Raw genomic sequence first — 13207 nt, 5'->3', positions numbered from 1 at the left:
GGCGATTGCTGACTGCTGAGATATTTCTTCCATTGCTGACGCTGTCTAAAAGAAACTCTGGGACTCTATCATAACTGAACATTTTATACAATAATGACTGGACTATTACTACAGACTGTTGTTTTGCTGAAAGATCAAGATTTTGGACTTGCCAATGCTATAATGTGATTGGAACATAACTGATTTCTGTGTAACTCCTTACCTATATAATGTAATATTGCACGATTGGGATTTGATTAGAAAACATTTGCAAGGGTTTAAGGGGAACATTCCATTAGATATTGATCAGCTTAAAAAGGATATTTTCTATACATTCAAAGACAAGCTTGAGGCATCTCCTGGCGCTGATATAATTAAGCAGTTGGTGAGTGGCATGGAAGGGTTGGACTAGTGAGCTTGGGGGCAAAGTATCTCACATAGCTTAAGTTCCAGTCTGACTGTGTTGTTTATCATCACAACTGTGATGCTTGCAGTCTCCTGTCGCTTCTACAGGAAGCTGAAAGATATGAAGAGAGACCATGCTGCCTCCGTTACACTATTGAATCTTAAACATAATGCTGAGTGGGGAAATGTGGGATACTAGAACTGTAGGGAAATAAAACTGGGACTTATTCCCTGACTTGAACGGAGGGAATCTGGAAGACTAGAATTCCACGGCTGGAAGACCACCACTCTGGTAGTTGGGGATGTAGTCCAGGTACATGTTCCTGCAGTTGTCTAAGTTTTCCACAGTTTCTCCCTTAAAGCTGTGCTGCAAAGTGAGCACATGGTTGATCCATTCTCCCTATGGAAGCAGACATTCCAATTTGGCTCTATTTTCTTCCCTCCACATGGACCATCAGGCGGGGCAGAGGTGAGCATACTACCATGAATCGTGTCTGACTCCATTTATTTCAATACTTCTCTCATGCTCTCGATAACTTTACTATGATCTTTACTTATTATCGCTGTACAATTGCGCCTCCTGGACCCGTAATGATGTGTTAGGGGCTGGCTTCCCCTGACAGTCCAACATTTCCCTTCACCCACTTTTCTGTTGTCCATCCCCCAGGGAGGAAGTTATATGTAGATCCTTGTAATCGGCTCCCCCTCTCCACCCCACCCTCTGAGGAAGACTTAAATCTTTATGGGAGTTAAAAGCCTGGCTGGTGATTCTGAACGGCTGGCCTTGCAGTTGGTTGGTGTAACCCTGTAACCCACTACCTCATCAGGGCTCCAAGCCTGCACACACAGGGGACCGATTTCCAGGCAGATCTGCATTTTTTTTTTCTGTCTTTTTAGCATCCTACCATTAATTGCTGGGAAATCAATAGAACCCTGAACTGTTACTGTGATTTGGTTGATCAAAGTAACTCGGGGGCTGGTATTGACAGGTCATTATTGAACTGTAAATTGCCCATTGATCAGTCTCTTTGTAACTATTAACTCAATTCCACTGGATTAACTAGTTTGACAAAGATCCTTCTTGAACCTGCAAGGCTGGGGTCTTACAGGGGGTTTTTGGGGTTTGGTTTGGTTTTTACAGTGAGAACATAACTAAGTACCTTCTTTATGGAACCCCACCTCAAGGAAATTAACATACTTAATCACAAAAGGTTGTGGGGAACTAAGCAAGTGCAGGTCTCCTTTGATTTGCTCTCACACAGGTTTGTTTGTTGTTTTAAATCCTGCTTTCTTCATTCATTATCAGCGTTACAAGCCCTCTTCTCCAGAAACCTGGAGTTACTTAGAGATCTGACCCAGCGGGGGCCTCCTCCTCCTTCGGAGCCTTTGTACTTCCCCTTCATGTTAGAGAATTTGGCTCTGAAACCAGGGCGCTGGATTCAGCCTCCGCAGCTCCCTGGGCTGCCCCCCAGGGCTGTGGATATTGATGACTACCATGCCCACTGCAGGGGGAGAGAAAAAAAAATCTTCCTTTTAATGTATAATTAACTTTATCTGCTTTGCTATGGTGACGCTCACTTTTAATTACACGCGCTTTCAGCTTTTTCATTGAATTTCAAAGACTGTGTGAGAGGCGATGATTACAGCTTCCCTGCATAAGACCAGTCTCCATCCTGCTCTGCAGTTGGTTACAGCGCAGTGGGCAGGACTGTACAGGGAGCATCTGCTCGGCACAGAGGGCATTTAAGTGTTAGGACAGTACCAGGAGGAGCAGGGGTGGTGCAGTGATTGAAGCGCAGACTGTTGAAAAAGAGGCATGGTGGCATGAATCCCCTAGCAGCTCAGCGGGGGAAACCAAGGCAGCCTGCTTCTGTAAATATTTACAACCTTGGAAACCTGTGGGACTGTTCTAATCTATCCTGTAGGGTGACTATCAATCGGAATCTACTCCTAGCAATAGGTTTAGGGGTCACAGTGATCTACCAAAGAGGCAGGCTCAGTTCTCTCTCCCTAAATGACACCTTTCCCAAGTAGCGTTTGAGAGAGAAGCCTCATACTTGGGACATGTCATTGGGCCTAGCACAGGTTAGCACGCACGGGTAGCTAACCTAAGCAGCATCGGTTTTCCTATTTCCAATACTGGAAGCCATTTGCACGCAGCGGGGACGTGTTGAGCGTGTGTTGTTCATGAAGCTCACTGTTAGTATATTGATCTGGTCAGTTATTGACAGGTGTTGAGTGTCTGATCAGGATGCTGGGTGCAGGACAGACCTGTGAGGGGTCAGTGAGCTCCTCGGAGGGGTTCTCCTTGTTGTGGGGAAGGAGTTAGAGCACCCATGGAACAAATGAACGTCCGAGGGTGTCAGCGAGCCGGCTCTTTCCTCCCTGGCCCCTGCCCTGGCTGCCCTGAGGACTCCACGGCCCAACGTACTGCCCTTCAGACCCAGCCTCCCTTCTACCTTCACTTCAGAACCTCTTTTACCCTGAAAGAGGCCTTGATATTATGAACGATTTTATTTAATGTAACCTTCTCCCAAATTGAAGGGCCAAGGGGGGGGGGGGGTGTTCTTGTCAGAGCCAGTTCATTTTCTCTCTCTCTCGTCTCTCTTCTATTAAACCAATCATTGGTCCCTGATGGCAGTGATATGATTTTTGTGTTAATTGTCCAAGGTGCTCAATGAAGCTCAGTACTTAGATGAGTGACAGATGTTTGGCCAGGGGGCAATTGCAGTGCTGACCACTGGCATTATTTTCTGTAAAGGTGCCTGTGTCCCTTTGGGAGTGGGGAGAGTGGCCACAGGTAAGGTGCATTGACTAGGGATCGAACCAAGCACTCCGGCAAGGACGGTGAGACGGCTACCACAGCATGACCACCATTTCCCTTCATCTCTGGTAAACCGCCTACATCAGGAGTCATGCGAACCTTCCAAAATCCAGTCCCATTGAGGGGTCAACCCTGGATGGGCACCAGACCCTCCGTGCCACCACATGCCCTGCAGGCCAGGTGCTGTGTGGTCCACAGCAGCATAAAGAGTTCTCTCCTCAAAGGGAAGGTGGGTGAGATCATTTATTGTGCCAGCCTGGCCGATAAACACAAGTGGGATTAATTGAAGGGCAGAGAGAAAATGGCTCAGTGAATCTCGCCTTTCTTGTCTCTCGCTCTTAAATCATCATACCTGTGTGCGGCTGCCTTGCTTGCTCTGTGCAATTTGCAAGCTACACTACTTGTGGGATGCCTAGCCTGTGAACTGTGTCGCTGTAAGTTGAGGTCCCTTTAAGCCCACACAACTGGAATGTACATCTCTGGAGCTGGGGACCGACAGTTGGTGACCTGCCTTGCTGTTTGCTGCCTGGGTATATATAGCCCAGCTCTCTCTATAGAGAAAGAACTGGCAGCCCTCAAGACTTGAAGAACTGCCAGTGTCTCACTGCTTTATAATTTAACTGTTCATTTCTTGTATTATCTATCTATCTGTATATAATTTAACAGTTCATTTCTGTGTTATATATCTATCTTTATAAACAAATATATAAAATTACTAGCAATCTGGTTTTGTCTCTCTAGAGAACCCTGTCTAACACAGTAGGGGGTCACTCCAACTGAGACTTTTCAGATTCTGAACTGGGAACCATTGTGAGAATCCCCCGTCGGTAGGGGACATGGACTACGGAGCGTGTGTGACAGAGAGCAAGGCCATGCAGGCAGAAGAGCCACAGGTGGGAGAGTTGGGAGCCAGCTGACACCAAGAAGAGGTGGGCCGGTAAGCCTGGCGGGGACGGGAGAAGCTGACAGCACCAGGATGCAGAAATGGCTGTGCACAGGAATCTGGAAGGAATGCTCATCCCTCTCTGCAGAGGGGGCCTTGGTTGGCCTGTGTCCCAGAACGAGTAGTAACGCCCCTCCTTGCATAGCCAACTTGTATCACTCCCCTGCTCTTCCCCAGAGAACTTCATGACCTCGTGGCTGGCAATTCTGCTTGTTTCGTTTAGTATGTGTGCCCTTGCAGCCGGTGCCCTGGTGGCTTCGTGAACTAAGCACGGAGCTGCTGCTCCCCAGTTACTCTGATGGAAAAGATGAGGCTGCTTGCTCCCATAAAGGTCTCAAGTTCCAGAAACCCAAGGGGGCAGTTTTACCATGACCTACAGGGTCCCAAGAAGCTGGAATGGATTCGATGGCAGTGACTTGGTGGGGTCTGGCCCTTGCATTAAGGATCCCTGGTGGTGAAGATGGTTAAGCAAGTGGCTGCTAAGGGAAAAGTTGGCTGGTTCCCACCTACCCAGAGGCTCCACCCAGCCGACAGGAGGACAGCATGGGAAACCCTGGAGAGCAGCTCCATGCTCTCACTCCGGGCTCTGGTGAGTCAGAATCTTCTCAAAGGTACTGAACACCAACCACAACATCCTCTCAATGAAATGCCGATGACTCCCAGTCTCAGAAGTCAATTTCAGCCCCTTTGAAGGGTGATTTGGTTACATCTAACAAAACCAACCTGCTGGTATAGTGGTTATGCTTTGGGTGCATAACTTCAAGGCCAGCAGTTCGAAACCACTAGCGGCTCTGTGGGAGAAAGATGAGGCTTCCTGCTAGTGTAAAGAATTATTGTCCTGGGGGGTGCGGCGGGGGGAGAGGTATAGTCTCGGAACCACAGGGACAGTTGTATCCTATCCTGCAGGGTTCCTGAGTCCGAATCAACTTGATGGCGGTGAGTTTGTTTTCTGGGACAAAATCTTCTATGTGTTCACCCTTAACTGGATCTCATTTCTAGGAACTTATCTCTTTATTATTATAATTTTTAATTTTATTGGGGGCTCATACAACTCATCACAATTCATTCATCCATTGTGTCAAGCACATTTGTACACTTGTTGCCCTCATCATTCTCAAGACATTTGCTTTCTACTTGAGCCCTTGGTATCAGCTCATTTCCCGCCTCCCACCCCATGAAACCTTGATAATTTATAAATTATTATTTTGTTGTTATGTCTTACAATGTCTGATGTCTCCCTTCACCGACTTTTCTGTTGTCCGTCCCCCAGGGACGGGTTTATATGTAGATCCTTGTAATCGGTTCCCCCTTTCTACCCCACCTTCCCTCCACCCTCCCAGCATCATCACTCTCACCACTGGTCCTAAAGGGATCATCTGTCCTGGATTCCCTGTGTTTCCAGTTCCTATCTCTACCAGTGTACATCCTCTGGTCTAGTTGGATTTGTAAGGTAGAATTGGGATCATGATGGGGGGGGAGCATTTAGGAAGTAGAAGAAAGTTGTATGTTTCATCATTGCTACCCTGTACCCTGACTGGCTCGTCTCTTCCCCACAACTCTTCTGTAAGGCGATCTCCTGTTGCCTACAGATGGACTTTGGGTCCCCACTCCACACTCTCCCTCATTAAGAAATGATATGATTTTTTGTTCTTTGATGCCTGATACCTGATCCCTTCGGCACCTTGTGATCACACAGGCTGGTGTGCTTCTTCCGTGTGGGCTTGGTTGCTTCTCAGCAAGATGACCACTTGTTTATCTTCAAGCCTTTAAGACCCCAGTCACTATCTCTTTTGATAGACCAGCACCATCAGCTTTCTTCGCCACATTTGCTTATGCACCCACTTTGTCTTCAGCGATCATGTCAGGAAGGTGAACATCAGGGAATGCCAGTTTAATAGAACCAAGTGTTCTTGCACTGAGGGAGTACTTGAGTAGAGACTCAATGTCTAGGAACTTATCTTGAAGGTATACACACTTCTAACAATACAAAACCATACTTGCATGGCAATATTCATAGAACCATGAAACTGTAAATTATTAGAACTGCCCAATATAGGAAACAAGGTGAACCACTGTAATAGATGATGGCATTTTATGCAGCTGCAAACACGGCATCTTTAGGAGCTGATTGGGGTGATTTCCAGAAATAAAAGGATATCATTTAATAAAGTGATAAAGGGGACCAAGGGAGTGCCCTATCAAAGGTCACGTCAGGACCTGGATACAAGAGGAGGAAGAGCAAAAGAAATAAAAAGGAGAAGAGTGAATTAATGATCCTTTTAATCAAAAGTCCAGCTAAAACTCAGCCACTGAGCACTGTTTTAATGCTACCAGATGGCGATAAGGATGGCGTCTGAATTCCAAGCTCTTCTTCAGAGCAGCTTGAAGCAACGACACACACCTAATGAAAAGGGGCTGGCTCACCCACCAGCAGTAGAGGAATGAGACTGTGACTTTTGGAAAGATTCAGATAGCTCCCATGTAATGGGAACTATGGAAGCATCCCAGGGCAGTCAGAATGGCTGGGCTGTTCTGCTTGCTGTCTGACCTCAAGTCTATTTGGTCCACAGGGATTCTGTGTGTGCTGATTAGCATGGCTCCACAGGGTTTCTTCTGAGGAGCCTCTGGGTGTGTGTGAACTGCTAACCTTTGGCTAGTAGTTGACTGCTTAACCATTTGTGTCACCAGGGAAGGTTTTACGCAGCTTAGTACTGAAGCAGCAGCCCTGGCCCCAAATAAAAACAATATCACAAGGAAAGTAAGCACTATTTTGAAGCCAGCTCTAGGGTTTAGGGCTGGAAGAGGTCCTAATCCAGCCATCGCTTACTCTCTATGTGATGTATGTGTATTGTTCACGGGAGCCCTGGGGTTGAATGGCTGGTTATCTGTTCGAAACCACCAGCCGCTTCACAGGAGACAAATGAGGCTTTCTAGTCTCATAAAGAGTTACAGTCTTGGAAACCCACTGAGGCAGCTCTACCCTGTCCTGTAGGGTCATTATGAGTTGGCATCAACTAGATGGCAATTAGAGAGTCATTCACTGGTAAGTGTTGGAATGCTAATAACTAGGTTCATGGTTCAAATTCCTTGGCTTCTCTGAGGGAGAAAGATGAGGCTCCTTATCCTGTAATGATTCACAGCCTGGGGAATCCTATATAGTCTAGCTGTGCTCTGACACACAAACACAACTCCATGACCATGGGTTTCTCCTTAAAAATTCCTGGTGAAGAATGGCCAGCAGAGGGCAGCAGTGTCTACCGAGTCTGCCTTAGCAAAGGGAAGCAAGCTTGGTACTTCCGTTAAAACAGTGAATCTGGGCACCATGTACATTTCACTGGTGAAAAATCATTGGGGGACACCCTCTACTAGCTTAAAGGCTGGATATGTCCTTTGAAACCATGAGCCTGAATTAGTTATATGCAGCAACAGATTCTTTAAAGATCTGTACAGATCCGCAGGTTGAGGATCATCTTTGAAAAATACAGTTATTTCCTTCATTGAATCAACCAAGCACTGATTCAACACCTATCCTGTTCTCAACTCCTCTGGCACGTCAAGGGGTAAAAATAAGAAGACGTGCCCACCCCCACCCCAATCCACACAAACATCTAAAAGTCCACTTGAGAAACTCAAAGATTACGCATTAAAAAACAGAGTTAGGGTGATAACCCATTAGGAGTTTTCAAAGAACACTCAACAAATGGCTAATAGTTAGAGATGATCAGGGAGGCCAAACCAGTGAAAGCCGACATCTGAGCTGGTGACACACCTAAGACTTGGTGATTTCACGATTTTCATTGGCTTGGGAAATCACTATGTTTACATGTAAAGGACAACTTTTATTATGATTCTCTTTTGAATTAGCCCAGTAGTAGTAATACTAGTCATGATGGCCCCAAACTCTCACATGCATGTTCTATGTGCTTTGCGGCAGAGATGAAGTGCTCCGTTGGGGACAGGTACTCTCGAGCAAAAGGTGTGGCAATCTACTCTTGAGAGGATGTTGGAGATTCTGCAGGCCAGCGCCAATTTGTCTCCCCGGGTCACTAGGAGTGGACTCCACAGCAGAGGGCTATGTGCTTTCTAAGTTTTCTCTTTGTGTTCAATCATTTCATCTGTATACAACCCTATTCATATTACAGCCAGGGACACAGAGGCTCAGAGAGGTTGAGTAACATGACCAAGACCACACAGCTAGCAGGTGACAGTAGGATTTGTACTCAAGGAGTCTGAATCTGGAGGCGGGCTTTCATGACCCCCTCCTTCCTGTTGCCAAGGCCTGACCACAGCACCGTCCTTCGTCCTTTGTGAGTAGGGCACCTCCACAGGAGTCCCCTGCTCCCCCTCCCTGGAGTTCCTCCCTTCAGGTCATTCCAGACAGTGGACCGCTCCTCTTTCTAATTACCTTTCCTCCCTAGGAAGTGTCTGAAATCGAAGACACAATAGAAACACTTTTCTTGTCTGATTTGAGGGTTTATCCCCCCTCTAAAAAGATATGACATGTGGACCTGATCTTCCTTTTGTCTGTTGATAATTTAAATAACTGTTGTGACTTTTTTTTTCATAGAAGCCTACATTTTAAACCTCACTTAAAGTGTATAGTATAAAAATCAATTAACCCCCAAATTAACCTGAGGTGATTTTGCCAGGTCCCGTGGTGGCTGCCTCTTGTGTAGTTCATACCTGCCTCCTCCACCTCTTCTCCCATTCTGTGACAGCTCCAAGCTTTCCTGGCCAGCAAACTGCACTACCCATCTCCCAAACAAGATCCATTCCACACGCCAGGGTCAGAAGAAGCTGCCGGAACCACAGCTCCAATGGAGACCTTCCCCTTGTTCTGATCCAGGTATGACTTCCCTACAGAATTAAACATTCGATTACAAATTCATCTTTCCAGCCTGGCCCCTTTTCTTGTTGCTGCGTATACCATCATGTGGATTCGGACTCTGAGCCACTCTCCAGGACAGAGCAGAACCGCCACCCTGATGGGAGCAGTTGGCTCACTCTTTGTTTCTGTGAAGCCCTTGGTGGATTTGCGCTGTCTACCTTGCAAGCAGTAGGTAGCTGCTTAACGACTGCACCGCGAGGCCTCCTTAAACTCCATGGTCCACCACAATTCCAACCCAACTGCGCTAATTTTTCCCTCGGGCCCCTTTTCAACACCCAACTACCACGCCTCCTTTTTAATGTTTTAAATAAAGCAGAAACAAGGGACCTCTCCCTATTGGCCCTGAGCCCCCGAGCTGTGCACACTTGCTGTGTCCTCCTGATGAATGAGAGAGGAGACCAAGAAGGAGAGGCATGCTTGGGTGGTCTCTACTGCTTTTCTCTCACAGTCTGTGCAAGCCTGCCTTCCTTTCTTCTCTGTGAGCACAGGCCTTGCAACAGCAAGCCAGGGGGACTTGGGGATTCTGCTCTCTCATCAGACGGCCTCTCTGGAATCCTGTCCTGGGGTGGACCCCAACGCTCTGGACCTCACACTGTGCCCGGAAGAGCCCTAGCTTCCCCCTCTTCAGAAGCAAGTTGGTGGACAGACTTCCAAGAGCATGTACAAGCCAAATGTCTGGCATTTTTGGAATGCCTCGTTCTTTTTTAGGGGGAAAAAAATTCTTTTGGAGAACACAGACTCTGCGCATTCAGCCTTATTTCAGAGAAAAATAATTTAACGCCTAATCTGTTTGAAAGATGCTGTAGTTTGTGGATAACCACTTCGTTGTCACTGACACATCCCTACGTTTGAACTCTCTCTCTCTAAAGAAAATATGTAGAAAAATTGCCTAAAGAATTCTGCCCTGACCGATGGAGGAGGGGTTTTCTGGGAGTACAGGGGCCTGAAAGCAATGCCCTTTGTCTCTCTACACTAGGACGACGACGGTTGTGTGTTGGCCTACTACCCACAAGGTCAGCACTTCAAGGCCACCCTCGGGAGCAGCCCCACTCTGGCCTCTAGGATTGCTGAGTCAGAATGGACCTCATGACAGTGAGTTTGCTTTTAGGGGGGGTTTGCCTCCGCAAATATTGCCCATCTCACTGATTCTCGTGAGAGTCCCCAGCTGGTGTCAAAGGGCAGTGGGGCTCAAGCAAGGGTTTCCACCGGTGGAAGGTCTGATGGAGGAATTCAGTGGGCTGGGCAATATCTGGGTCCGAGACTTGGTATGTTGTTAGATGAAGATAAAAGAACGGCTGGTGCTAGAGTGTGGGATGCAGGTGATTGTTGTCAGAAAAACGGACATTTCGGAGAATCCACTGTGGACGAGGTTTCCTGGAACAGGCACAGTGGCGACGCGGCTGACTCTGTGCCCACCTCTACACTCAGAGACAACCTCATCAGCGTTGTCCAAAGATGGAGCTACACTACGGAGAGAGAGAGGGTCCCTGGTGTTGGTGGGAGAGTGCTTACCTTCCACACAGGAGACCAGAGTTCAATTCCTGGTCGATGCGCCTGCCGTGTAGCCATCGCAGGCCTGTGTGTTGGTATGCTGCTGAACAGGTTCCATGGGCACTTCTGGACTAAAGAAGAAAGGCCTGGAAATCTACTTCCAAATATCTGCCAGGAAGAGCCCTGTAAGTCCCAATGGCCTGCTCCATGGCTGGGCATGCGATGGTGCAGAATCTCATGCTATTGTGCACGGGGTCACATGACCCAGAGGTCTGCTCAGTGGCAGCTAACAGCGACAACAACATCTATGAAAGTGTCTATGGTGAGACTTCCCCGCCCCTCGCCCAATGGTCAGGTTTAAATACAGGTATTTGAAGATAGGCAAATAGAGACTATAACACCCTCATACCCTTTTCCAAGGAAATAATAATAATCAAGCCACCAACAAGCCGGAAGAGAGCCTTTGGGATGGAGGAAAATGAGCAGGAGAGGTCAATGCCCCGCACTAGGCTCTAGAAGGCCATGTTGTAACAATAAAGCTGACATTTATTAAAAGGATACGATAGACACAGAATCACGCAAATCCCAGATGTTAAATGCATAAATCAAACACGAGAAATTGATGCACTTACTATTGCCATCAGGAACTTACAGATACCTTTAAACTCATATCTAACAGAAAGAAATCAGCAAGAAATAGAGCGATCAAAAAACAAAACACAACCAAATAGTTGTTATGGTTACTGCTGTGTGCCCATTTGGCTAGGCGTGGTAGACATCTACCTTACAGAATCCGATGTGAGCAGCCAATCAGATGAAAGGGGAATTTCCTTGAGGGTGTGGCCTGCTTCCAGCATATAAATGGGTGCTCTGGTAATGCTCCTTCTATTTAGAGCAGTGGTTCGCAACCTTCCTCATGCCGCGACCCTTTCATACGGTTCCTCATATTGGGGTGACTCCCCCAACCATAAAATTATTTTCGTTGCTACTTCATAACTGTAATTTTGCTACTGTTATGAATCATAATGTAAGTATCTGATAGGCAGGATGTATTGTCATTGTTACAAATTGAACATAACTAAAGCATAGTGATTAATCACAAAATAATATGCAATTATATATTTTGAAATATTTATGTGTTTTCCAATGGTCTTAGGCGATCCCTGGAAAGGGTTGTTCGACCCTCAAGGGGGTCGCGACCCACAGGTTGAGAACTGCTGCTTTAGATCCTATATTCTTGTCATCACTAGACCTCTCTGCTTCTTAGAATACAAGAAGCCTTCAGCTTCTGCTCTGTCTGATCTACAGATTCTAAACTCTCCAGCCACTGAACCAGTAGAAGCCTTGAGTCTGCAGAAGCACCCAGCTTGCTACCTGCCCCACAGGTTCGGAGCTTGCTAAGCCCTGCAGTGTTGTTAGCCATGTTCTCACAGTTGCAGATGCTATCTCCTTGAAGTAATCGTCTCTGTCTATATAACTATATACACGTCACTGGTTTTGCTCCTCTTGAGATCTCAGACTGAAACCATAATCAGTACCCGTCATGTCCGTGGTACTGACAGAATGTTACGTGCATTGCATAGAGAATATGTATCACTTGAAAATGCCCAGGGATGTTGATAGAACGGGATCACAGAGAAGGGACACCTCCATGTGGGAGCTGGATGGCTTGATGTGAAGTAGACCTTCCTGGCCAGGGGCGGAGTTAAGCTTGTCAATTAGGTGTGTGCTTGATGACACCTCCTTGCGGGTATGGCTTTTGTATTAAAGTGAGGAACTCTGGGAAGTGTTCTCCCTCTGCTTCTTTGCCAGAACTCTGTCCACCTCGAAAAATCGCCCCATGGGGGCTGCCCAACACGGAGAGCTGCCAGCGTCCTGCCGCGTTTCTACCATCCCTGTGCCCTCTGGCGGTGAGCTTCCTGCTTCTCGGCTCACCATTCTGCATCACCAGCTGTGGCTACATGAGTCTGAAGGGGGACTTGCGGACTCGCATGGGACTTGCGGACTGGGCTGGGGTTCCTTCTTGATATGAAACTGCTCAATATAAAGTTCTTCCTTGTACATAGCTATCACTGGATTTGTTTCCCCAGACAAACTGGCCCAATCTAGCCTGTAAATAAAACCTTGAAAAGCATTTTGAGATTTTCTTTTTCCTTTACAAACTACCATTTCCCGCTTTATAATCAAGAAGAAGAATCGATGCCTTTGAGTTACGGTGCTGGCAAAGAAGATTTAAAAGTACCATGGACTGCCCAAAGAACCAACAGACCCGTCTTGGAAGAAGTATGGCCATAAGGCTCCAATCCATAATAAAGGCCACCCCGCTCAGTAAAGTAGAGGGGCAGTGAAAAAGAGACAGACACCTGACACGATGGATTGGCACAGTGGCTGCATCAATGGGCTCAACCATCAATACCTGTCAGGATGGTGCAGGACCGGGGTGTTTCATTCCCACTGGGGAGCTAGGAGTCTGAAGTGTCTCAGCAACACTGAACAACAATGACAGTCCAAAGAGGTGGAGAGCAACTTTGGATCAAAGAGAAAAGCCAAAGAATCTGCCACTTTTGTGGGTTGAACTGTGTTGTCGTCATCGTGTACACACACACACACACACACACACACACACAAAGTTATTTTGAAGTTCTGATCCTTGGTTCCTGTGAATGTGAACTCATTT

General features: G+C 47.0%; 1 long non-coding RNA gene across 1 annotated transcript; it reads left to right on the top strand.

Moving 5' to 3' along the window:
- Positions 1 to 9801: 9801 nt before the first annotated feature.
- LOC142448955 (uncharacterized) lies at positions 9802 to 12656 on the top strand. Its single transcript, XR_012784541.1, has 3 exons — positions 9802 to 10131; positions 11839 to 11915; positions 12343 to 12656. It is a non-coding gene; the product is annotated as an uncharacterized LOC142448955 (long non-coding RNA).
- Positions 12657 to 13207: the final 551 nt, after the last annotated feature.

This window comes from Tenrec ecaudatus, chromosome 5 (assembly GCF_050624435.1).
Source record: "Tenrec ecaudatus isolate mTenEca1 chromosome 5, mTenEca1.hap1, whole genome shotgun sequence".
In the NCBI taxonomy this organism is placed as follows: Eukaryota; Metazoa; Chordata; class Mammalia; order Afrosoricida; family Tenrecidae; genus Tenrec; species Tenrec ecaudatus.
The sequence above is the reverse complement of the archived record's forward strand: the minus strand, read 5'-3'. Positions and strand labels throughout refer to the sequence as shown.